We start from the raw sequence: 25640 nt of genomic DNA, 5'->3' as shown, positions 1-25640 counted from the left end.
AAGTGAGAATTCTGAACCACACTGCTATACTGTGCAGCAGAGGATTATAGGAGACAATCCAGAACTGTGTTACATCTAGTATAAAGCCATGCAAAGGGGATACAATCATGGGAAAAAACAAGTTCCTTCCCAATCCATGAAAGACCGGTCAGGGTTCTTGGTTGCAAATATGCAACATATCCCTGTAAACCTAAGCAGAAAGGGAATTTACCCAAAGGATTTTGAGTGATTCAGAGTCATAGAAAACCTGGCAAACAAGACTAGATTGGACACTAAGGGTAGTGATCTATAGTGAGGACCCTGCCATAAAAGTAATCCACTCAGGACCCACCATCAGCACACTGACCATGGCTTGTTGAGCTTTGTTCACCACACTAGACATTCCCTGTCATGATGCCTAACTCAGTCACAGCCACCAGTAATAACGTCTGTCTGACGACATAACCCACTTCCCACCTTTCGCCTCTCCTTCAGGTTCTAAGGGATCATTCAAAAGCAGATGATTGGCCACGCTTAGGTCACAGGTTCGCTCCATATCTTGCTAGAGATCTGTAGCCGTCAGCTATTGCCACAATAATGCTATATAACAAATCACCCCAAAACCCAAGACCTTACAACAATAAGCATTTACTTTCCTGGATCACTACAGGTCAGCTGGAGTAGCTCTGCTTCAGACTGCAGATCAGTCAGGGTCAGGTCTGCTCCATGAGTCTCTCATCCTCTTCAGATCAAAGGCTACATGAAGCACGTTTTTCTCATGTACAATGCCATCAGTGCAAAAGCAAAAGCTGAAGTTCATGATGCCTCTTGAGGCCTTGGCTTCAAACTAACATACTGCCCCATTCTACTGATATTCCATTAGCCAAAGCAAAGTCACAAGTTTTGTGACCAGTCCCAACATCAATAGGAAAATACACTCTCCCCACTTTAATGGAGGAGACTACAAAGTCACATGATAAAGGTCATGGATGTACATAGTTCGAACACAGAAAACTGTAGTGTATTGTGAATTCACTCTATCACACGGGCCAAAAAGAAGGAATGTGTTTCTGTTCCCCAAGAAGTAGAAAGGGTATTCCCCTTCTACTCCGCCAAGATCAAGCAAATCCACTACTCATTCCAGGGAAGAGGCCTTTTGGAGTAAGAAACCTCAGAAATGAGAAATCCTACTTCACACAATAAGTTATAATCTCAACACAAGGTCCAGCTTAGGGTCAACATTTTATTGCAAGTTTTTGAAGATGTGGACTTACATTCAGTGTATTTCAGCCTGTGATACCCATCGATTGTGTTATTTCCCTGGATGATTTTTTTTCAATTTTTATTAGAAATGACAGCTCTTTTATTAAAAAATCAGGAAATATTATATTGAAAAAATGCAAGCAACAGTAATCAGGTGTTAAAGGATATGAAAGTACTATCTTGTGATAGAAAACTAACCATATCTTTAGAGGATTTGTGGTTTGAGTGGTTTATTAAGTCTGACACCAGGCCTACAATTACCACCAATTATTTGGTCATAGTGTCAGTTCCATTTAAAGTGAGAAAGACAGGGATGACAACAGCTTATTTTTAATAACTGATTTCAGAAAAAAAAAAAAAACATTTTATGTCCAATTGTTACTTCCTCACCTCCTGATCTCCAAATAAAAGACTTGTACCTGTGGGGCTACTGGCATCAGCCCCAACCCTGGAGAGCAATCACAAGATGCTATTACAGCTTGACAGTAACTTACGTATTCGCTCCACTGCCCACCCATCCTACAAACACATAGGTGCACCCACCAGGTGCTAGCCCCTATAGTAAATTCCTCCCAAACATGCCGCATTCAACTGAAATGCTGAATCTGAAAAATCCCACCACGTTGCTAAGAGGGCCTTCATCCTCGGAGCAGGAAGAGACTTCTTAGTGTCTCGTGTTGTGGTGCTTACGTATGAGGAAATGCATCCTTCCAGATCTACAGATCCACCCCTCTTTACTCATTTAATAAAGAATTGAGTGCTTTTGTTGGGTTACTTGTCTTGCAAGCTGTGGGATGAACAAATGGCTCTCAGGTCCCAGGAACATTAGCGGGACAGCATCTTACCCCTCACGCGTTAGCCTAGGCCACTAGGGGAGTATAACTCCAAATACAAAGTTGCCACACTTAAATGAAGTCTCTTTTTAAAAATCCACATTTCTTTCTATCTCAAGAAATAATCTCCCACAAATTACATCAAATTTGTGTAATTTATGGGCTAAGTATTTTATGCCTTAATCTACTTTTAGGCACTTGTGTTTAATACTATATTCAAACCTTTCCCCACCCCCCACCAAGTTTTTTTGCTTGCGTTGACTTTAGTTTTTTTCCCTAATCCCTTAACTTACTTTTATGATTCTGGCATCTAAACAACAGCAACAATGAAAACCCAGAAAGCATAAATTTAAGAAATTTTAACCATCCCATCCACTAAGGTGACCGGAGAAATAAGGCATCTAGATTCAATTTTGACATAAAGTGCTACTACTGGTAAGAGATTTGACTGGGGTCATCTTTTCCAAATGTGGTCAGTTGTGATGGAGTAGGAGAGAAAGAAGAGATGAGGGAAGGAGGAGGACATTGGGGAGAAGTCTGTATATTCTTATTTAAACAGACAAGCCAACAAAGACTGAGGAGGACCTTTAAACCTTTTGGTAAAGGCTTCCCACTTGAGGCAACACATGTCATCGTCTGTCTCAAGCTCTGAGCCTCTCTTTGGGATGAATACAGCTGCTTCAGGAGACAGAGACTGAAATAGAAAACCAGCCTTGGTGATGAAATGTGACAACTTGCTTAAGAAAAGACATGTTTGATGTGTTTTCCAACTGGATGTTTCTAAAATTTATGGCAGTTTCAGACAAGATTTCCAAAGAAGTTCTTTCTCTTACTCATTTCAAGCCTCTGAATCTATAATACCCTTATCACTGCTGCAGAAAGGCACCAAAGAAAGTTTCTTCCCCCAGGTTTCACGACTTACATTTCAGTCTTCAGAAGATGTGTCTCTCCTCAGCAAACTCAGGTATCTCTCACACTTCACCCTCACTCATCTTCCCCAGCATTGTAGGTAAATTACTTGCCTCCTCAAGACTCAGTTTTCTCATCTGTGCAATGAAGATGTTCCGTTAAATAATCTTTAATGCCCTTTCTACATATAACATTCAGGGAACTTGATCTTACAGCAAACCTGACAACATTTGAAGGGTTTGTTGCATCCATAATAGTGGGGAGAGGGACATTCTGGAAACATGAAGAGAAAAAACAGAGATGCTTTAAAACAAGGATTGAGGGGCAGCTGGGCAGCTCAGTCGGTTAAGTGTCCAACTTCGGCTCAGGTCATGATCTCACAGTCCATGGGTTTAAGCCCAGCATGGGGCTCTGTGCGGACAGCTCAGAGCCTAGAGCCTGCTTCAGATTCTGTGTCTCCCTCTCTCTCTCTCTCTTTCTCTCTCTCTCTTTGTCCCTCCCCCACTCATGTTCTGTCTCTCTCCATCCCTCAAAAAATGAATGAGCGTTAAAAAAAAATTTTTTTAGGGGCACCTGGGTGGCTCAGTCGGTTAAGCAGCCGACTTCGGCTCAGGTCATGATCTCGCGGTCCGTGAGTTCGAGCCCCGCGTCGGGCTCTGTGCTGACAGCTCAGAGCCTGGAGTCTGTTTCAGATTCTGTGTCTCCCTCTCTCTGACCCTCCCCCATTCATGCTCTGTCTCTGTCTCAAAAATAAATAAACGTTAAAAAAAATTTTTTTTAATTTTTTTAAATAAAACAAGGATTGAGCTTCTAGTAATAGCCAAGTAAACATCCTGCTCCATGTAGGACAAACCCTCTACATAATCCACATAGAATAAACTCTCCACAGATAGATACTATGAAATATGCACATATACAAGAAGCAACTACATGGAGGCACAAGAGGTTGAAGAAAAGTAGATTGCAGTGAGGAGTCATGCATGAGAGAGGCATCACACAGAACAAGTACTCCATTTTGCTGCTTCTCTTATAGCCTAAAGGCAGGCTCCATTAACATACACAGCACATCAAGCATGGGTGGAAAACTGCAATTCTCTGGCCTAGGGAATCAAAGTACTGAGTTCAGGGCAACTATAGTCACTGGATAAAGGAAAAATTTTGGAAGGAAAAGAGCCAGAAAGGGAATGCTCAAATTCTGCCTCCCCACATGTCTGGCCTACTCCTGAACCATGTAAGCAAGGAGCAGGCTCAAAGCACCTCACCTAAAATATCAGAACTGAACTTAGCTTGGGAACTACAGGAAAACATAGTTTGGAGCTCATATCAAATCAAGTTTCGTAGAATGAAAAAACATGACTTATTAGAGGGAATGAAAAACATCAACATGTCTCTACAACATGACATTCATAAAGTGCATGATATAATCCAAAATTACTCAAAATGTGACAAATCGGGAAAATGGAGAGCCTCAACACAACAGAGTGAGGTTGGAGAGGAAGGCTATGATATTTACTCCCTTATCTCCCCTCCTATGAGATCTGGCTATGTCAGACCACCCATAATGTTTTTAATTTCACTCCCTTATCCCCCAAGATAATCCCAAGAGCCATTTTATTTCTCTAAATTTTGTATTCAGTCAGCTATTCATTCCAGGTGGCAATAAGGTAAAGGATTCTTTTCACCACTGCATGCCCTGAGAACCCACAAGACCATCATCTAAAATGAAGGGATTCTTACCAACTTTTGCCCCAAATAGCAAGCCTGGATCTCTCAACTTCCTTTGAGGATTGGTTGCTTCCACTCTGTTCCCAGTGGCAGTATTGTACCACCAAGTTTCTTTTTTTTTTTTAATTTTTTTTTAACGTTTTATTTATTTTTGAGACAGGGAGAGACAGAGCATGAACAGGGGAGGGTCAGAGAGAGGGAGACACAGAATCTGAAATAGGCTCCAGGCTCTGAGCTGTCAGCACAGAGCCCGACGCGGGGCTCTAACTCATGGACCGCGAGATCATGACCTGAGCCAAAGCCTGCCACTTAACCAACTGAGCCACCCAGGCACCCATTTACCACCAAGTTTCTTGATAGCAAACCACAGAATCGACCTCTAGCTGATTAAACAGAAAAGAAATGTATAGAAAAGAACAAAGTAGTTCAGAAAAGAAAGAGGGAAGTAACTTCTGCTTCCAGCCATGGTAGAATAAGTTTAAATATAAAGATACTGAAGTTAAAATAAGAAGATGGAAAAATACTATGCAAACTCTAAGCATAAAAAAGCCACAGTGATCATGTGGCCATATAGCAAGGAGGCAGCTGTCTGCAAGCCCAGAGGGAGGCTTCAAGCCAAACCTGCTGACACCTTGATTGTAACTTCCAGCCCCCAAACTGTGAGGGAAAAGAAAGAATTTTAAGATGGTGACAGGAGAGCATTAAACCAAGCACAGAATCCTCTGTGATGACACAGGTCACACACCCACAAAGCATGTCTATGAAGGGGCATACCCATGAAGGTACATGCCCATGAAGGCTACTTATAAATCATAAAAGCCATTTTGCACAAGGAAAGTCCTGCACATATAACTTGGGGGCTTTTATTATAATAGTCTTTATGTTACTCTATAGAACTTCTGATGTTATTTCTCTCTATGTATTTAAGAATGCTTCAGTTAAGTTTCAAACTTAGCAGAAGACCATGGGGGAGAGGAAGGGGAAAAAAAAAAAAAGGTTAGAGAGGGAGGGAGCCAAAACATAAGAGACTCTTAAAAAATGAGAACAAACTGAGGATTGATGGGGGGTGGGATGGGGGAGGGACAGTGGGTGATCAGTATTGAGGAGGGCACCTATTGTGATGAGCACTGGGTGTTGTATGGAAACCAATTTGACAATAAATTTCATATTTAAAAAAATAAATAAATAAAATAAATTGAAAACAAAACAAAACAAAAAAGAATGCTTCAAAAGACCAACTCATACCATTTTTTATAATGTTAATGAGGCATAGTTGAAGTCAACTAAACTGCACAATATTTTAAGTATAAAACTTGGCAATTTTCAATATATACATCCACCTAAGAAACCATCACCACAATAAAGTTGACACATATTTCTCTTATCCCCCACCCCCACAAAAAAAAGCAAGACTATATATATAAAATCATGGTAAGGGGGAAGATTCCCAATATAATGACAAGCAGAAAACAGGATCCAAACCATCTGGAAATTATGATACCAAATTTTTAAAAAAGAGGGAGAGAGTGTTAAGTTATAAGGTTTTCTTATTTACCTCTTTTTAATTTTTTCTGTGTTTTCCAAAAATATCTGGAAGTAATCCATGTTATTTTTGTAATCAGACAAAATGTGGTTAACTTAAACAATATTTCAACTAATAAATCTACATTGGTAAGAACCAAGACCCTCATGGAAAGGGAGTGAAAAAAGTAAATAGTGTGTTTTCATGGATGTACCATATTTGAATCAACAAGCAGTTGATACTGACCCTTTGACATATGTCAGGCAGTCTTCTGGATCTTGGGGACAGAGTGAAAGAAGAATCTATTTTCAGAGAGCTTATCTTTGTTAAGATAGTGAAATTTTAGAGGGTAGAATTGGGAGGGCATGGACAGTGGCTGGAACATGGCTGTCCACGATGGCATTCAATGCAAGTTATCAGTGTTTGTGGTGTACATAAGAGCTGAAAGCAGTGGACTGGATGGAGCATGTGCTGAGACTCTGCCTCAGGTTGAAAAAACATAAGCATTGGAAATGTTTTCGGCACTATTGCTGTTCTGGGACCTACACCAGAAGTGTTATATCTGCCCACAGTATGGTAAACAGGAGACCAATCTAATAGAGATTCTCACAAAATGAGTACGGTACATAGTAGCTGGCAGGAGGTAGAGGGGAAGATGGGGAAGAGAGGGAGATAGGATTAAATTTATGTACCTCTCACACAATAGGTGTTCAGTATATTTAATATTGATTAAAAATAGCAAATAAACTAACCTATTAGACTCGTTTTTTAAAAAAGGATAGTAAGTACAAATGTTGTCCTAGGATTGAGATGTCCTACAAATGTGATTAGTTACCTGAAGCCTTTTTTAACATCATGAATTAGATGTATTTTTTACAAAAATTATAGGCTACAGAACCTTTATGGCAAAAGCATCAGGAAGAAATTAAGCAATGAGTCACAGAACCATGTAAAAACAATCAACCAGAACCAATTTTCAAGCTTCTGTCAGGGTGGTATTTATGGCATGTGATAGCTAGGTCAGTCCTCTTTGAATAAGGGCCATGCACTAAGTCCTAATCACCATTCCCCAATGTCTGTTAGCAGGACCCAGATCAGCTTGGCATCAAGTGATACTGTGATTATGTTAAAGAGCTGGCACAGAGAAGGCCTGAAGTAATGAGGGCAAGTTTGGGCTTTAATGAAAGGAAAGGGATGTGGCTGTCATCCCTCTTGGGTGCTGAACATCACGTTCTGTCTCTAAGTCAAGCAACCGATGACACAAGAGAGGTGCCTTCAACTAAAAGGATGCTTAAATAGATCTATAACCACACTGAACACAAAAGTTCACAGGTATATTTTCTATACTGTGTGAAGTCTGTTTTCAATCTGCCTTTTATGATGTTAACAAAAAAATCTCACAAACAATATAGACTTTTTGAAAACAATGTCAGTTGAAAATATTCTCAGTAGACCCCATATTTTCTAAATAAGATTTTTTTAACCTTGGGCAATTTTATTTAAAATATAGCATAGATGTGTTGTATATCTGGAGTCAAACCAACTGAGTTTAAAGTCCAATTAAAAGTAGGTGCAAAGGACTTCAAGCTGTATTACAAAGCTGTAATCATCAAGACAGTATGGTACTGGCACAAGAACAGACACTCAGATCAATGGAACAAAACAGAGAACCCAGAAATGGACCCACAAACGTATGGCCAACTAATCTTTGACAAAGCAGGAAAGAATATCCAATGGAATAAAGACAGTCTCTTCAGCAAGTGGTGCTGGGAAAACTGGACAGCGATATGCAGAAAAATGAACCTGGACCACTTTGTTACACCATACACAAAAATAAATTAAAAATGGATGAAATACCTAAATGTAAGACAGGAAGCCATCAAAATCTTCGAGGAGAAAGCAGGCAAAAAAACCTCTTTGATCTTGGCTGCAGCAACTTCTTACTCAACACATCTCCAGAGGCAAGGGAAACAAAAGCAAAAATGAACTATTGGGACTTCATCAAAATAAAAACTTCTGCACAGCAAAGGAAACAATCAGTAAAACTAAAAGGTAACCAACGGAATGGGAGAAGATATTTGCAAACAACATATCAGATAAAGGATTAGTATCCAAAATCTATAAAGAACTTATCAAACTCAACACCCAAAAAACAAATCATCCAGTGAAGAAATGGGCAAAAGACATGAATAGACACTTCTCCAAAGAAGACATCCAGATGGCCAACTGACACAGGAAAAAATGCTTAACATCACTCATCATCAGAGAAATACAAATCAAAACCACAACGAGATACCACCTCACACCTGACAGAATGGCTAACATTAACAACTCAGACAACAACAGAGGTTGCTGAGGATGTGGAGAAAGAGGATCTCTTTTGCATTGTTGGTGGGAATGCAAACTGGTGCAGCCACTCTGGAAAACACTTATGGAGGTTCCTCAAAAATTAAAAATAGAACTACCCTATGACCCAGCAATTGCACTACTAGGTATTTATCTAAGGGATACAGGTATGCTGTTTCAAAGGGGCACATGCACCCCAATGTTTATAGCAACAGTATAGACAATAGCAAAAGTATGGAAAGTGCCCAAATGTCCATCAATGGGTGAATGGGTAAAGAAGATGTGGTATATCTTACTTGGCAATCAAAAAGAATGAAATGTTGCCATTTGCAACTCTGTGGATGGAACTAGAGGGTATTATGCTAAGCAAAATTAGTCAGAGAAAGACAAAAATCATATGACTTCATTCGTATGAGGACTTTAAGACACAGAACAGATGAACACAAGGGAAGGGAAGCAAAAATAATATAAAAACAGGAAGGGGGACAAAACATAAGAGACTCTTAAATATGGAGAACAAGCAGAGGGCTACTGGAGGGGTTGTGGGAGGAGGGATGGGCTAAATTAGTAAGGGGTTTTACTCCTGAAATCATTGTTGCACTATATGCTAACTAACTTGGATATAAATTTAAAAAATAAAATAAAATAAATTTTTTAAATAATCTATCAGTAAAAAAATTATTTTAAGTTAGTAATTTCTTATTTCTCTTTCTAGTTCCTTCCTTTTCTGTGAATTTTTATAATGTATATAATATGTAATGTTATATATATCTAATATACACTCTATCATGTATATATGCACAGTAATGTATCTAATAAATAAATAGATCAAAGTTGCATGCTCAAAAGAAAAAAAAAAAAGTAGGTGCAAGTTTGGGGAAACTATGACCACTCTGTTACTCAGATTCCTCATCTAAAAAACTGAGAAGAGTAATAGTAACCACCTCATGGGGTTGTTATGAGGACCAAATGAGTGACTACACTTCAAGTTCCTGGCACATAGTAGGCACTTTCTTAGTATTAGCTAGAATTCTTATAATTAAGGTATTACAGGATTTTAAAATAGATTTTATGCTACTTCTACTCATAGGTAATAGAGATAGTAATCTTTGATAAAATTTAAGAGAACTTTATAAAGCACTGTACTCAAAATATGCATTTATTCAAAAACATTTACACAAAACTGAATATGATATGGCCTTACCCTTGAGAAACCAACCTACAAAACTACCTAGGATATTAATAGAATATGTTTATTAACAAAAGGAAAGAGAATATACAAATTGTCTCTTATCATCCATTGGTGCAATATATCAGGCATTTGAAACTTAGGGAAGATAAGAAAAACTACAAGAACAATGAGATTGGTAGTTATTGTTAAGGTGCACTGATGCTTCTCAGAAATAAACTAGATGCTAAGGAAAATTTACAAACAATAGGAAACCAAGTGTGAAAGCCAGAGGGCCACTTTGGTAACACAAAGAAGTCCCTATCTCTTGCAGAGCAATGAAAGAGAAAACCAATGTTCAAGGCTGGAATTTAATGGTCCAAGTGACTGAACTTCAAAAATTGTGAAACACCCAACAATGGTGGGTCTGATATACCAAGGTCAGGGTAAGGTCTACCTACTTGGGAAAAGCTAGGAAATGACATGCAATGAAGTCATCTAGCAGGATGCCCCTGAAGACTCCCTAGACTCCTCCGAATTTTCTGAGCCAACGTATGTGGCCCATCACCTATTAAGGCCAAGTATTACCCCTTCTACCTCATCCTGGAAGACAATGCAAAGACCTCTTCCCAAGAAGGCAATAAGATCTGCCTCACCCACCCTCCTCTCCACTAGGACTATAACTAAGGTTAAATCACAGCATAACGCAGCTGGGAATATGCTAGGCCTGATAAGGAAAGAAACAGACTATACCTTCAAAACGACTCTAGACCCAGTCCAAATATAACACCATGTACCAACATATAGCAGGATAATATATGTATATATGGGGCTGGATTCTAAGGGTGTTTAATCAAGATGACTGGAACATAAACTTAAAATAGGAAAGTGTTCATCAGCTTGAAGGTCATCTCCAAAGATACAGAATTTAACCCTTGGCCAGGACCCCAAGAGACAGTGTGAGCTTGCCATGAAAATGGCTCCTGGAACATTAAAAAAGAAAAATGACAGTGCTCCCTGAACAAAGTTGCAATGCCAGTATTATCATGGCAAATGGTACAGGAATGGATTTAAAGACTCACTGAATTTCAGGTGTGGAGTTTGGTGAGTTCTTTATAGATTTTGGATACTAGCCCTTTGTCTGATATGTCATTTGCAAGTATCTTTTCCCATTCCGTTGGTTGCCTTTTAGTTTTGTTGATTGTTTCCTTTGCAGTGCAGAAGCTTTTTATCTTCATGAAGTCCCAATAGTTCATTTTGGCTTTTAATTCCCTTGCCTTTGGAGATGTGTCAAGTAAGAAATTGCTGCGGCTGAGGTCAGAGAGGTTTTTTCCTGCTTTCTCCTCTAGGGTTTTGATGGTTTCCTGTTTCACATTCAGGTCCTTTATCCATTTTAGGTTTATTTGTTGTAAGAAAGTGGTCTAGTTTCATTCTTCTGCATGTTGCTGTCCAGTTCTCCCAGCACCATTTGTTAAAGAGACTGTCTTTTTTCCAATAGATATTCTTTCCTGCTTTGTCAAAGATTAGTTGGCCATACTTTTGTGGGTCCAATTCTGGAGTCTATATTCTATTCTAAAACTCCACACTCGAAAAACAAATAATCCAGTGAAGAAATGGGCAGAAAACATGAATAGACACTTCTCTAAAGAAGACATCCAGATGGCCAACAGGCACATGAAAAGATGCTCAACGTCACTCCTCATCAGGGAAATACAAATCAAAACCACACTGGGATACCACCTCACACCAGTCAGAGTGGCTAAAATGAACAAATCAGGAGACTATAGATGCTGGAGAGGATGTGGAGAAACGGGAACCCTCTTGCACTATTGGTGGGAATGCAAACTGGTGCAGCCACTCTGGAAAACAGTGTGGAGGTTCCTCAAAAAATTAAAAATAGACCTACCCTATGACCCAGCAATAGCACTGCTAGGAATTTACCCAAGGGATACAGGAGTACTGATTCACAGGGGCATTTGTACCCCAACGTTTATAGCAGCACTTTCAACAATAGCCAAATTATGGAAAGGCCTAAATGTCCATCAACTGATGAATGGATAAAGAAATTGTGGGTTATATACACAATGGAGTACTACTTGGCAATGAGAAAAAATGAAATATGGCCTTTTGTAGCAATGTGGATGGAACTGGAGAGTGTTATGCTAAGTGAAATAAGTCATACAGAGAAAGACAGATACCATATGTTTTCACTCTTATGTGGATCCTGAGAAATGTAACAGAAGACCATGGGAGAGGGGAAGGAAAAAAAAAGATAGAGAGGGAAAGAGCCAAACCATAAGAGACTCTTAAAAACTCTTAAAAAAGGAATAAATTGAGGGCTGATGGGGTGGGGGGGGGAGTGGGAGGGTGGAGGGGGTGTGCTGGGCATTGAGGGGGCACCTATTGGGATGAGCACTGGGTGTTGTATGGAAACCAATTTGACAATAAATTTCATATTAAAAAAAAAAAAAGACTCATTAAAGTGGCCAAGCTGAAATGGAAATACTATGTGTGGCCAGAAGGCCTGCTCAATGATTATGTTCCATAGAAAGGCCCAGAGGACTTACCATCTGTCAAAAATATAAAGAATGTGGTGGAGTGGGGCCCAAGCACAGAAATGTTCAGTTACGTCACTCCTCTGTAGGCCAGAGGTAATGGTAGGCAAGGCTGTTATGGGACTTGGCTCTTTAATAGCAATAGGGATTATGGGGCCCAAAACAACAGAGAATAATTGGTAGACATAAGCAGCTTAAAGCCAGATGATTACAGTAATAGTAATGAATGACATGACTGGCATAGGAGTCGAGAAGCCTGAACTGTAGATAGTTATACAGATGGTTAATAGAACACCAAATCCCTACAGGCAAAATAGGTGGGTACTACTAAGTTTATACCAGCAGAAGAAATCAAGGATAGTTGACTGGGAGACTGAGTACATTTCTCCTAAACAAAAAGCATGATCCCTTATGGAGTTTCCAGATTTGAACCCAATTTTCAAGTCAAGAACCCACTGACTGAAGAGGTTGCCTGATACCTAGGAGGAAGGACTCTGTAATATCATAGCAGTATACACTATAATAATTACTCTGAGTCTTCCTCCAAAGGGACCTATGACCATTTATTTGGGTAAATGTACCCTGGGGAAAGGGAAACAGGTAGGACTATGAAATATAGTGTTTGAGGACCTAAGCTGATACCTAAAGACCTGAAATATTATCAAAGACCCTTTTAGAGTAGGGATAAATGGGAGACAGGTAATAAATTGAAACATAGCCAGGGTCTGGCTTACAATAGGTTCTTTGGACCCACAGATAAACCTGGTGATTATTTTCCCAGTGCTAAATTTATATAGTTAGCAATTGGCATTACCCAATACAGAGGGGGAGGCTGGGCAGGGGAGGTAGAAATTAGTGTTATTCTTAAAGATCTAAAGCATCAAGTGGTAGTTGCTCTCATAATATCTCCATTTAATTCACCTCTCCAGCCCCTACAGAAACTAGATAGATCCTGGAGGATGAATGTAAACCAGTACTCAGCAAACATTTTCTATAAAGGGCCAGATAATAAATATTTTAGGCCTTGTGCACCATACAGTCTCTGTTACAGCAATTCAACTCTCCCATTGTGGTGTGAAAGTAATTACAAATAACGTGTGAGTGGGTGTGGCTATGTGTTCCAATAAAACTTTATTTATAAAAATAGGCAGCAGGTCAGATTTGGCCCATAGGCTGTAGTTTGCTAATCCTTGATATAGACTACCACAAGCTCTACCAAACAATAGCCCAGCTGGAGCCACTGTGTCAGATGCGATATCTGCTAGAGCAAATTAGCAGAGCATCAGGTACATGGTATGTGGCTATTGATTAGATTTGATGAATGGATAAGAAAAGAGAATCAGAAACATTTTGCTTTGTGTGAGATAGACATTGTTTATTTATAGTTTTCCCTCAGGACTATGTCAAATGTCTGTACTTTGTCATACTATAATCTAAAAATATCTGATTCATCTGAACAGCCCATACAATATTGATCCATCACATTGATAATATCATGCTGATTGTAGTAGATACACAAAAGGTAGCCATCACTTAGACTCTGTAAGATACATACATTCCAAAGGGTGGAAGGACCTAATGAAGATTCATAAAGTGACTCAAAAACTGGGGCCACCACTTTAGTAAAAATCTTAGGGTCGGCCTACCTGGACCCTACCAGACATCCATTTCAATAATTCATTTAAAAATAAAGTATTGCTTCTTTTACTTCTTATAAGAAAGAAAGAAAGAAAGAAAGAAAGAAAGAAAGAAAGAAAAGAAAAAGAAAAAAGAAAAAAACAAAAGGAAGGAAGGAAAACACATGCTGAGCCCTTTTGGATTCTGGAAGCAGTATATTCTGCACCTGTAATATTCAGTACAGTGGCCATTAGCCACAGAAGGCTACTTAAGCTTAAATTTAGTTAAATAATTAAATTAGAATTTCAATTCCTCAGTCACAGTAGCCACATTTCAAATATGCAAATGCTCAACAGCCACATGTATCCGGTGGCTACCATACTGATAACACAGATAACAAATATTTCCACCAGTGCATAAAGTTCTATTGGAAATAAGGACAATTGTTCTGATCCATACACCTGGTGACCAAAGAGTATCCAGGTTTGGGTGAAGCCCAGAGCAGGAAAGAGTTCAGCAGATCTAAGCTGCCGTAAAATAGCCCTGCCACTTAAGCCATATGATCCACCAGACCCTATGATAACACAGGTATGAATTGTGGGCAAAAAATTCTTGTTGGAGTTTGTGTCATGCTCCAGTAAGAGAATAACAGTGTAGGTCCCTGGGATTCTAAAGCAAGGTTATAAAATAAATAAATAAATAAAATAAAATAAAGCAAGGTTATGCCATCTGAACTAGAGATTAGTGGTAAGATTAGACTTGGGATATGAACCGGGAAGGGGTGTTGTTAAAACAGTGGGGGAGGAGGGGCGCCCAGGTGACTCAGTCAGTTGGGCTGCCGGCCGACTACAGCTCAGGTCACGATCTCGCAGTCTGTGAGTTCAAGCCTCACATTAGGCTCTGTCCTGAGTTCTCAGAGTCTGGAGCCTGCTTCCGATTCTGTGTCTCCCTCTTTCTCTTCCCCTTCCCTGCTTGCTCTCTGTCTCTCTCTCTCTCTCTGTGTCTCTCTCTCTCTGTCTCTCTCTCAAAAATAATAAACAATAAAAATTTTAAAAACAACAAACAGTGGTGGGTGCCATGGTCTGGGGTTCTACAGCAAGGCCATGCTGCCTGCCCTAGAGAGTTAGATGCTATTGGATAAACAATTCCTGGTATGCTACATGGCCATGGCAGAACCGAAATATCCCTTGATCTTGCTCATGCTCATTCCCATATGTACCACTTTCATGTTACAATAGATAGCTAGACCCACTTGGTCTCATGTTTCAGTAGGTCTGACAGAACCCCAGTCATGATTGGCAAATCCAGATGCATAGTCACTTGGTATTTCATGATAAGATATTTCTTCTGTGCTAGGATTTGGAGTAGGTCCATGATCACAAAATCCACTGATCATATCCTATTCCACAATACCCAGAGCTCCAGGTCTGATAGAGTGTTTGATAAGCCTACGAAACTCACAGAGAAAGTATGATCTCAGAAGCAACACTCTAACAAAATGTGGTGCCATCCTCCAGGACACGGTATAGACGTTGGACTAAATATCATTACACAACACTGGCTCTATAGAAAGAATATGTGGGTCTGGGAACCAGGAGACTAAAATAAAAATAACTCCATTTACCATCACTCCCAATGACCAAATTTAAAAACTTGTGTTTCCTGTCCCCACAACTTTGTGTTCTAAAAGGATTAAGATCTTGTCCCCAGAGAAGAAACTTCTACCAGAGAACTAGCAGAATCCCCACTGAACTGTAACCTGCTGCCTGGTCTCTTTGGTCTACTTGTTTCTGAGGGCCAGCAGGCAAAAAGAGGAGTCTCCATCTTATCAGAGTAATTATCCCTGATCATGAGAATAAAGTAGAGTGTTGTTACAAATTAGGGGCAATGAGGAATATGGATGGCATTCAGGTAATTCATTTGGGTAACTCTTGGCCCTTCCTTGCCCAATTATGACTGTAAATGAACAGATACAACAACCTCTGCCCAAGGTCTCAGACCCCTTAGCGTCAGGTTCAAGCCACTACTTAAGCCCCTGAGGCTAGCATACCTGGTCAGTGAAGGTGAGAGAAATCTACAATGGACAGTAGAAGAAGGAGACAATTATCAGTTGCAACCTCAAGCCCCACTATGGCAACAGAAACTGTAGTTCATCCCACTAACCTCCCTCTTCTAAGTTTTAAATCATGAAGAGAGTCCCACTGGTATCCTAGGAGCTGCTCCCCCAAAATATATGAAGAAGTGGCGCCATGGAGACTGTGGACTGTGGTAGACCAGAGATGCACCATGCAGATCCTTCTTCAGGGAATGACTTGCTGCCCATTTCAGGGATAGGGAGTCTTTCGGGTGTGCCTCAGCTATATAGAGCTGCATGTCCTTCTCTGAGACAACCCACATCCAGTGGCTGAGTAAGACAGGGGTACAAAGGCACAGCCATTTCAGCCCAACATGGGACAACCTTGATGGGCAATACTCACTCCAGAGCTCCCCAGTGGGCTGGCTGAAGCTTTGTCAGACCTACACCACAATTCAGTTTCTCCCTCTGCCCAGTCCTGCTTCTTCCCCTTCCCTTGCTCAGGTCTTGATCCCCAATAAACATCTTACATCTCAAACTCAACCTTAAGTGTCTGTTTCTAAAGCACCCAATGTGCAACCGTGTGATTATTTGTTTGTAGGAGCCCAGGCAGATAGTATAGACCAGCAGAATGTAATATGTAATAGTGTAGAAAAAAGTTTCCCCTTTCCCCTCCAATAACAGCCTGAAAAATTGTTCCTGAGCTAACATGTATGTCATTCCAAAAGTCACTTTCTTCAGTGGTCAACAGCTATCCCAGACTTCCAAACCACCAGTGTCAATGGCAAATATGTCCACATCACCAACAGACCTTTGGTAGTGGTCAAGTGCAACCTCGAAGCAACATCATGCAGCATCAAGACAGCAATAGACAATAAATTAGTCAGAGAAAGACAAACACCATATGATTTCACTCATATGTGGCATTTAGGAAACAAAACAAACAAGGAAAGAAAAAAAGAAATGAAAAAAACACAGATTCTTAATTATAGAGAACAAACTGGTGGCTACCAGAGGGGAGGGAGAAAGGGGAATAAGTGAAATAGGAGAAGGGGATTAACAATATGCTTACCATGATGAGCACTGAGTAATGCATAGAATTATTGAATCGCTATATTGTACACCTGAAACTAATATAACACTGTACATTAACTCTACTGGAATTAAAAATAAAAGAACAGCAACAGCCAAGAGAATGGGACTATTCAGCTGACTAGACAGATTTTCTAGTCTTTTTCTGTGGCAAGACAGTGACCAGGACTGGGTCCTAGGGTTAAGTAAATACCCTTGGGTTTTTGAAACTTACTGTGTGAGTTCAAACTCTGAGATGAGAAAGAAAGTGAGAAAAGAGAGAAACATGTAAGATATCTTGTGTATTGGAGCCACCAACTGACTAGAATATTAGAATATTCTATATTAGAATATTAGAATATTGACTAGAATATTGACTAGAATATTAGAACTAACGTGAACTTATTTTGTACCTCTACACTGAAAACAAAACATACTGACCACAATTATTAAATGAAAAAAGCAGATTATAGAATAGTATGCACAGTGTGAACAACTATTTATGATATATATCAATATGTTCATTTAAAAGAAAAAAACATCAGAAAGCCAAGATGTTGTCAACAGTGGTTATGTCAGGATGGTGGATTTTCATTGCATCATTTCCCTTATCTGTATTGTCTGAACTTTCTGTGATGAGTTTGTATTTTGGTTACGAGGAAAAAAGTTATTGTTTTAAATTTACTGAAGTGGTGAACCTGTTTTCCCCTCAACAGCTTTAATTTAAAAAAAAAAATGGTGTGCATCCTTTTCCTAAGAAATACAAACATTCCCCTTTCTTTCAAGTACAACAAGGGCTATCAGGTTGGAGGCCATTTCAGATGTCAACGTACCAAGCAGTCTAGAAAGGCAAGAAATAAGCCTTGGAACATTTTAATTGCTTTCATAACCTTGATTACAGAAAGAAGGCATCTCCTTTGTGATTTCTGCTTCTGAGAGAAAGGTGTTATGGCCAAGGGCTGAGCAGCTCACAGAATCCCTCATCCCCTTCCATGAGTGTTATTAAAGAGAAGATATCACGCTGAGCAATTGTGAGAACAAATACAGTGTCATTCCTATGCTCTATGAGCTCAGCTAGTCCAAAGAGCCATCCCTTCTGCAAGATCACTAAGAGCTGTCCATGCAATGTCAGCTTGGACATACATCTCTATGAGAAATCACCTCCTACTGGCAGTCCCACTTCGATATACTATAGGTGCCTTGAACCCAAAACTAAATTTACCACCTTTTCTCCCCAAAACAGTGCAATTTTTATGTGTTCTAATGTTGCCACTGCCCTGACCCCCACCCTACTAGACTGTGAACAGGTCACTGACCCTGTCTCATTTCTCTATAATACCAGTGCCTGGAACAGGGTAGATAATATAGTAGTTGCTCAATACGTGCTGTGGAATTACTATTGAATGAATAAGAGGTGCTCTAAAAACTTTCTTTAAAAATCCAGTCCCTTGGTAAGCTTTTGTCTTTGATCAGATCCTCTGTTCAATTTCCACTGCCCTTCTTTTGATTGTGACCCTGTGCTATCTTGGAAGCAGTTGGTTTCTGTCAATTTTCTTTTGCTAATTATCTCAGTGCCCATATCCAAGGTCACCTATTTCAAGGACCCTGTTGGGTGTCAACATTGTACATATAGTCATATTCCCCGGTTAACCCTCCTAAATAAGATTTGACAGAAAAAGGCATTTTTGAGATTTAAGGGTGACAGAGTAGCTCAATACAATAAAAGCTCAGTAATTTGAACTAAGTGCAGGGAAGGTCAGACTGACACTGAAAAGTACAAATTATAAAAGCTTTTTTTTTTTTTTTAATAAAGAGTGACTGGTCTCATGTACAGAAGGGCTATGACCAAATTCAAAATGTACCTTTAAAAAAAATTAATGGTATATTATGGCTGGAAGGAGAGGGGAAAAAGCAAAAGCAACCAGATGCAGAAAGAAGTAACTGGGCTGAGACTAGGACACAGGCCACCAGGAAGAAGCCAACCATTAAGAATGCAACCTCTCGGGGCGCCTGGGTGGCTCAGTCGGTTGAGCATCCGACTTCGGCTCAGGTCACGATCTCGCAGTCGGTGAGTTCGAGCCCCGCATCGGGCTCTGTGCTGACGGCTCAGAGCCTGGAGCCTGTTTCACATTCTGTGTCTCCCTCTCTCTCTGCCCCTCCCCCGTTCATGCTCTGTCTCTCTCTGTCTCAAAAATAAAATAAAATTTAAAAAAACGTTAAAAAAAAGAATGCAACCTCTCTGTAGATGCTGTTTGCTGAACTATCCAGAAAGATGAGAGGAAGCTTGGGAAGTGTGAGGTAGGAAACGTCGCCCATGTTTTGAACGGACCTGAAGTCATGACCAAGCAGAGGTCACATTCCACGTGAGGCAGGCATCATGCACCACAGTGGTGAGGAAAGAAGTCTGACAGTGAGCAGTGAGCATGTACTAGACACGTAGTGCAGGCCTCTGTGCCATGCCCAGTTCTTAAAGGACCAAACATGTCATACAAGCTTGAGGCATAGGACCTAGGCTGCTCACCTAGACCTCAATCCATGAGGACAAATACCATCTCTCGTGAAACCCTGAAAGAACTAAGGCAGACCCTATAACAAGACATGACAGCGAGACACAGTCAGACTACAGAAACCAGGACTCTGTGGACCAGTGGAAACCATCATGGAGGACATGGATCTCCCCTGGGGAAGGATAGGTAGAATTTGGTTAGAAAGAGAAAAGGAGGGAAGCAGGTTCAGTGGGGAGAACAGTGTGAGCAGAACCCAAAAGCGAGGAGGGGTGTGTGGACTGTGTGGGGGACGACAGCTGAGGGGATGGTGTAGGCTCCGTGCGGGAAAGTGGAGGGTCAGAAAACTGACCAACTGAGGCAGGAGGGGACCAATATGCAGTTCCTGTGTACCAGGCACTGCTCCCCTCCCAGCACCAGGCATAAGGCAGTGAACAAGACAAAGTAAGAACTCAGGCACCACACAGCCACCATTGAGTAGAAACAGAGATCTTATGAAAAACTGGTAGTGAGATGAAAAGCACACATAATAAAAAGAGGAGAGGCAACAAAGAAATCCACCTCGACCCCCAAAAAAAACCCACAAGTTTCATCCAGTTGATACTGGCCAGGGAGAGGGAGGTGGTTACATAAATTGGTGACAACAACCAGCTCCGCCATTGCACTTCTTTACAACTCTGAGTAACCTAGCAAGATAGGTGAATCATGAATATAGGAAAGAGGAGGTTGGGGAGCCTGGGTGGCCCTGTTGGTTAAGCATCTGACTTCAGTTCTGTTCACGATCTCATGGTTCACGAGTTTGAGCCCAGCGTCAAGGCTCTGCGCTGACAGCTCAGAGCCTGGAGCCTGCTTAGGATTCTGTGTCTCCCTCTCTCTCTGCCCCTCCCCTGCTCATGCTCCATTTTTCTCCCTCAAAAATAAATAAGCATTAAAAAACAACAACAACAACATAACCACAATGTCTATCACATGTAAAGAAATATACCAAAAATTGTCCAGACAGTATTCAGATTTCCTGGATGCTCTCTGTCTCTCTCTCTAAAAAAAGAAAGAAAAAGAAAAAGAAAGAAAGAAAAGAGGAGGTGAAGGTAGAAAAGAGCCTCCAAAATAATTATGTCACTTTAAAGAGACCACCAAATCAGGGGTGCCTGGATGGTTCAGTCAGTTAAGCGTCTGACTTCAGCTTAGGTCATGATCACACTGTCCATGAGTTTGAGCCCTGCGTCGGGCTCTGTGCTGACAGCTCGGAGCCTGGAGCCTGCTTCAGATTCTGTGTCTCCCTCTCTCTCTGCCCCTCCCCTACTCGTGCTCCATTTCTCTGTCTTTCAAAAGTAAGTAAATATTAAAAAAAAAAATTTTAAGAGACCACCAAATCAAAATAAATAGACTACTGATTCTTTCTCTTAAGAAGTGCTGACCCATGTCTTAAATTATATCTCTATTTACTTATAAAATAATTAATGTGCCAAACATTTGCAAATCAATCTAGCTTCTAGGAAGAAATTCAAATTGAATGTTTTCTCATTTGCATGGAAAAACTCTTCCTAGGACAAACTAAGTTGAGAATAATAATAGGTTTTTAAGCACTTTTATTCCTATCTATCCCTATCTTCTTACCAAAATAAAGACGGGTTCATCTCAATTTTCGCTGCAAATATTATTTTAGAGAGCTGCCACCAAGTGTAAACATCTTCATTCACTTTCCTTTAAATTGCACTCTTTTATTGAATAAATTATTCAGTGTCAGGGACTTAGACGAGGGACCACATTACTCTGAAAGAAGCTGAAATATAGTATTAGAGACGGGCAAGCTGTCATAGCAAATTGGGCATGACCCACCACCCCTCCTCCCACCTGAGCCCCTACCATGTTCCTTAAGCTTCTGTGACTGAATCATAAGTCTGGAAAACTCAATTTGGTAAGTGTGGGAAGACAGATCTTAATTGAAAAGTTCATTTCTAATAAAATGCAAGGTGGTAAAAGGTTGGGCTGGCAGGGTAGATCATTTGAGTCTTTATTAATAACATCAATTCATTTTAATTCAGTGAAGCACATAATTGGCATCAAGCTTTTCAAGTTCACCACACATTCGTGTGCCTGGAATCCCTAATATTAAAAAAAAAACACTTTTATTTGGTAATAGATGTTCGAATAATTTGCATTTTAACAAGAGGTTACTTGTAGCTGGCTTATACTAATTATAAGTATGTTGAGTTTCCCTAAGCCAGTGGTACCCACCGGCCAGTGACAAATCTTTCTAAGTCTTAGCTGGAATTCCCTGTAATTATTCTGCAGTCAGCTAAGACTCCAGCAAAGAGATGAATGAGGCCCCTTGAGATTACTGCACCTTGAATAATCACAGGCAGTCGGTGGGGTCAATTACTGTTTCAGTTTGTTCCATAGCTGCTGCATGTAAATCCGTTTACCAGGAGCTTAGAGAAAGCATTTGTTTCTGTTGCTTGTGTCTCTGCAACTACTGTCATTCTGTGATGCAAGACCCTAAGGGCTCACAGGACTATCTCCATGGGAAGTGAGGGCCCTGAAGAAGGGCTGTGGTTTTGAGAAGGAAACAGAAGAAAACTGTCTCTTACTCACAGGACGGAAGAGAGGTGGAATTGTTGGCTTAGTGAAAAGGACTTAGGCCCGAGAGTCCAGAGACAGAGTTTCCTAATCCTCCTTGGCTGAGATAACCAACGAGCCAATCACACCAAGGCGAGTTTCTTCTGGAATCTTGCACTGTCCTGCAATTCTCTACAGTAAGAGCTACAACGTGGAGTGGCAAAAGAAAAAAAAAAAAAAACGAGAAAAAAGCAAGAGAGAAAAGTAGCCCTACCGTGAAAATAAGAACAAACAAGAGAGTAAGTAACCCATGAAGCTCTTGTCAGCGTAAAATCTAACATACCATCGCCTTCACTTGAACCGAATAAATGTGCACAATGTTTCTGGTTTAATTTAATGATAACTTACTAATACCTACCGGATGTTGTTGAGGTTATGAAGATAACTAAGAATAGCCACTGCCCTCAAAGTTACAAAGCTCATACAAAAAAGACATAGGCAAAGAACATTATTAGCGAACAAATGATGTGGTTAATTACTGCTCATTCAAATAAGGTTCAATAATTTTGCAAGATTCAGGAAGTAAACTTCAGAACTTGGAGGTGTCCAAGCCTGACTGTGCATGAGAATTAGAGCACAAACCTTTTTTGAAAATTCAGAGGCCTGGATTCCAATCCAAACTTCAGAAGCTATATTTTTAATCAGCTTCCTAAGGCATTTTTATCCAGTCACCCTGACACACCAGAAAAGGTTCAAATTTTGAAACCAATGCAGCAATTATCAAAATTTTCCCAGTTCTAAAGAAAGAAAGAAATCACCTTCATTTGAAAGAAATCATCCTCCTGGCAGAGAAATGGAAGAACTTCCTCAGCTAAATCCAGAACTCAGAGTACTTTTATCCCAATTCACCTCATCCCAACCTTCTGCTCTTCCTGTTGTGTTCTTCAGTACAGTCAGGGACAGGAAGGAAGGAGAGGATGTGTTGAATTCTCAACTTTTGCAGATACTCGTGTGCGATGAGGAAAGCTCAGCAGGCTGCACCGTGGAAATGCATTTAGATTGGATCTAAGGACAGCTGGAAATGTTTGGGACGTAAAAGCAACTAATGTGACTTTTAAAGCCTGCCAAAAAGATCCGACTATAAATGAGGAGGCAAGTGAAGAGCTCACCATAATGACCCCACCTCTATGTGGTGATAACGACGGGCCTAGAACCTAGACCCCGGAAACCCCGAAAGCTCTCTCCACAAGGCCTTCCCCATCCCCCCTCCTGGCTGCCACCTGGCAGTAATGGGAGTCAGGCACACATGGTCCCGTTCTCCTGCCAGGACACTTATTTATATAGGAAATGGATGACTATACAATTAATGCATCGGCACTGTGTACTTAAGATATCCTGTCTCTCAAGGCTGCTTACTTACTTATTCAGCAACCAGAAAGCTAAAGTTCACATTCAGTGGTTCCGTTTCCCCCTAAAAATGTGTTCATGGCTAAGGAACACACACTGAAAATAGTCACCATCCCTAGGCTTTGAACTCATCTCAAGTTGGGAGAGACCAGCCCTGGCTCTGGGCTGCTGGTGGCCATGGGGCAGGATTGTTTAGCATCCCACAGTAAGATCATACAAGAAGACGTAATGTTGGCTCAGGGAAAACAGGTGAGGGCAGACAAGGACATATCCTAAGCATGTGTAGTCCAGGGGTGACAGTCAAGATGGGGAGGAGCCTCGGCGTGACTGGGCAATGGAGATGCCGGGGCATCTAATGGCTTTGCTTTTATTTCCATGTGCTTTTATGTTTATAGGAGGTGTGCTCCTGGGTCCTCATGTCACCTCCCCAGATTCAGCGTCCCAACAGATGAATTGGCTAAACCTGTGTCAAGTGCCTACCCCTAGGTATCTGGAGCTAATGAGAGGCCTCGTCCCTTCTAGCCTCCTCTTTTCCTTTTTGGAAGGTAGGAAACTACTTCCTATATATCTTCTTGGAGTGGATACAGGAAAACCAAACACACAAATGATAACTTCCCACTATATAGACACCATCTTTCTCCCAGCTACCAAGGCTCAAAATCTTAGAATCATCTCAGAATATGAGAAGTGTAGCTCAATTCTGTACCCCTTTGTCCACTTATGTTCCTCCCCTGAGACTCCTTCCGATGCAGGTAGGCCAGACCAAGGACCCTGAAGGGGTCCCACAGGACTAGCGAAGAGGGTCCTTGACTTCACACAGGATGAAAATCAAATGTGAGCCAGCAGGAACTGAAAGCAGAGGGATTGAAGATATACAGAGATAGACAGATGGAGCATCCAGGAGACTCTGAAAGACAAAGAGCATGAGTCTCATCTTTGCTTGGGGCCTGAAGTTTTTATTAGCGATTGTGGTCTGGTGCACATGTCCTCTTAGGCATCCAGAAACTGGTCAGAACAAGGACAGGGTCCAAGTGTCCTTCATAAGTCACTTACTTCCTAAAACCAGGGGTCCTGGCATCAAGGTGCTTGAAGTGACTGGTCTTGGAGAACCTTATGACAACCTTGCCTGGTCACCCCTTAGATGTTATCTATTGTGCTGGAATACTCCAAAGACATCATTACCTCTTTGTCCCTTACAAGGAGGACATATGCTATTTGCATTACAAGGCATGTGTAGAGTGGGATGAGGGTGCAGGTCCTAGCAAGAATAGAAGCTGGAAAAGGAGCAAAGAAAAAAACAAAAACAAAAACACCTTTTTTTTTTTTACAGGGTCCTTTAAGTTTCCCTGCCTCACTTCTCACATTCATAGGCCTTTGTGTAAAGCCTATTTTAATCACCTCCAATTGATTATCTCAACACCCCACCCCACCCCCTTTCCATCAACTGTCTGACCTGCCATGGCCAGAAAAATGTGTCAAAGGCACAGAGCTCTGGCAATGCCCCTTCTCCCTCCATAACAATTGCCAGTCAAATTAGATGTGCATTCTGGGGCACCTGGGTGGCTCAGTGGGTTAAGCATCTGATTTCGGCTCAGATCGTGATCTCACAGTTCGCGGGTTCCAGCCCCGCCGTCGGGCTCTGTGCTGACAGCTCAGAGCCTGAAGCCTGCTTCGGATTCTATGTCTCCCTCTCTCTCTGCCCCTCCCCTACTCTTGCTCTGTCTCTCTCTCTCTCAAAAATAAATAAACATTAAAAATTTTTAAAAATAATAATAAATGAGATGTGTATTCTTTTCTTCTTTTTCTCAGAAAGCCTTCCATATTGTGGCCTTCCCACCTACCTTTCCAGTCCCTTCTTTCCTACCATTCCCCGTAGCTACAGCCCCTGCTTCTGCATCTTTTCTCAGGCTACACCTTCTACCCAGAAGCCTTTCCCCATAATTTCTGGTTAAAATCCTTCCCATCTGTGATACTGTGATTTATAAGAAATCTGAATGACCAAAATTTATATTTCTCGTGCATATTTGATCTTCCTCCACAGTTTCTGGCTCATGGCTCCTAAAAACCCTTGGAATTTCCTGTGACAAGGGTGAAAAAGATGTCTTTTG

The sequence above is a fragment of the Panthera uncia genome (assembly GCF_023721935.1).
Source record: "Panthera uncia isolate 11264 chromosome B3 unlocalized genomic scaffold, Puncia_PCG_1.0 HiC_scaffold_1, whole genome shotgun sequence".
Lineage (NCBI taxonomy): Eukaryota > Metazoa > Chordata > Mammalia > Carnivora > Felidae > Panthera > Panthera uncia.
Note: the sequence above shows the minus strand (reverse complement) of the source record.